Source organism: Cyprinodon variegatus, unplaced genomic scaffold (assembly GCF_000732505.1).
Source record: "Cyprinodon variegatus isolate N-32 unplaced genomic scaffold, C_variegatus-1.0 Scaffold618, whole genome shotgun sequence".
In the NCBI taxonomy this organism is placed as follows: Eukaryota; Metazoa; Chordata; class Actinopteri; order Cyprinodontiformes; family Cyprinodontidae; genus Cyprinodon; species Cyprinodon variegatus.
In genome coordinates, this window is record NW_015151071.1 from 120,152 (window position 1) to 121,393 (window position 1,242).

The window sequence follows — 1,242 nt, forward strand, 5'->3', positions numbered from 1 at the left end:
ATCAAAAAAGTACTCCAGAGTGTTGTTCAGCATGGGGGTGAGTAGAAAATGAAGGCTAATCATGTTTTGGGTGTACTATTCCTTTAAAAGCAGACAGAAACGTAACCTAAAGGTGTGGCAGCAGTTACCACAGCAAAAGGTTTTCTATTATATGTTGACTTTAAAAACAGATGCATGCCACACCTTTCAGATAACTCTTGATTATAACTTTCTCCTTCATCTTGGTCAGACACAGTCCAAGTTATATAAATATGAAGGGTGTTGTTTACTCACAATATGTGTTTTTTGTGCTTTTTATTGCATTTCAGGAAGGAATTCAATATTTAAAAACAGCACAATAGTGTTATGGATGACAGGGTTAATAGATCTGGATCATAGTCAAGTCACATTATAAAAACCAGTAAAACCTGCACAATAAACTGGTTTATAGTCAGAGCATTTAATCTCTCATGGGTCCAAAGGAAACAACTATCCCAGAATCTCTGCTAATAGCCTCCTGATTCACACTGACCGGTTTCCTCCATTTAAACCTGGAATATCAGAGTAAAAACCTTGATTTGTTTGTTAAATGTTTCTGTAAATGAGGCTAAATCGCGGCTAGCAGTGGGAATTAGCCAGGTTACCTGCAGGGTCCTGCCACGTTCAGCTGTTAGCTCGGTTAGCCTGAGCTAACAGCTGACAGATAAACATCCCCAGCATGACGCGTTAGCCACGCAGGCAGCGGCGGTAAACAGTCGCTGCTGTTTAACAGCTCAGAGGAAAAGCAAGCCAGCGGCTAATATCACCCACACAGCATGAGTCTGACACCTTTCATGTTTTCCGCGCGTTTTCACAGTTCGCTAAATCCTCCACATCCTCCCGAACCGAGCTAACAACTCAGCAAAGCGATTCTCATTGATAGTGTTAGCTAAAGATGTCGCTAGCAGCATAGCTTCTGCTGCTGCGGCTCACTTACCTTATGCTCTTTTTATGCGACTCATCATCAATGTGGCGGCCGCTGGTTTTCTTTGATAATGTGAAAGCAAACAATATGTCACTCTGGGTAAAAAATGAAAGCTAATGTCATTTTTCCACCATCCACTCGCTCTATCTCCCTTCTCTCCTTCGATCCCTGCGCTGCTGTGAGGATTCTCTTCCTTCTCCTGGTGCTGCAGTGGCTGCAGCTGCCCGCCAGATGGCGGTGTTTCACCGTGGCGCTCAAACGCAACAGGCATAGCAATCAGCGAAAAATAGACTGCTGTT

General features: G+C 43.5%; 1 protein-coding gene across 1 annotated transcript in view; it reads right to left on the bottom strand.

The window, feature by feature from the left end:
• fam20b (family with sequence similarity 20 member B) overlaps positions 1-1,142 on the bottom strand; it is a 35,925-nt gene extending 34,783 nt beyond the window's left edge. The window contains exon 1 of the mRNA XM_015392992.1: positions 956-1,142. The gene's annotated coding sequence lies outside the window, so the exon portion shown is untranslated. The remainder of the gene's footprint in view (positions 1-955) is intronic.
• Positions 1,143-1,242: the final 100 nt, after the last annotated feature.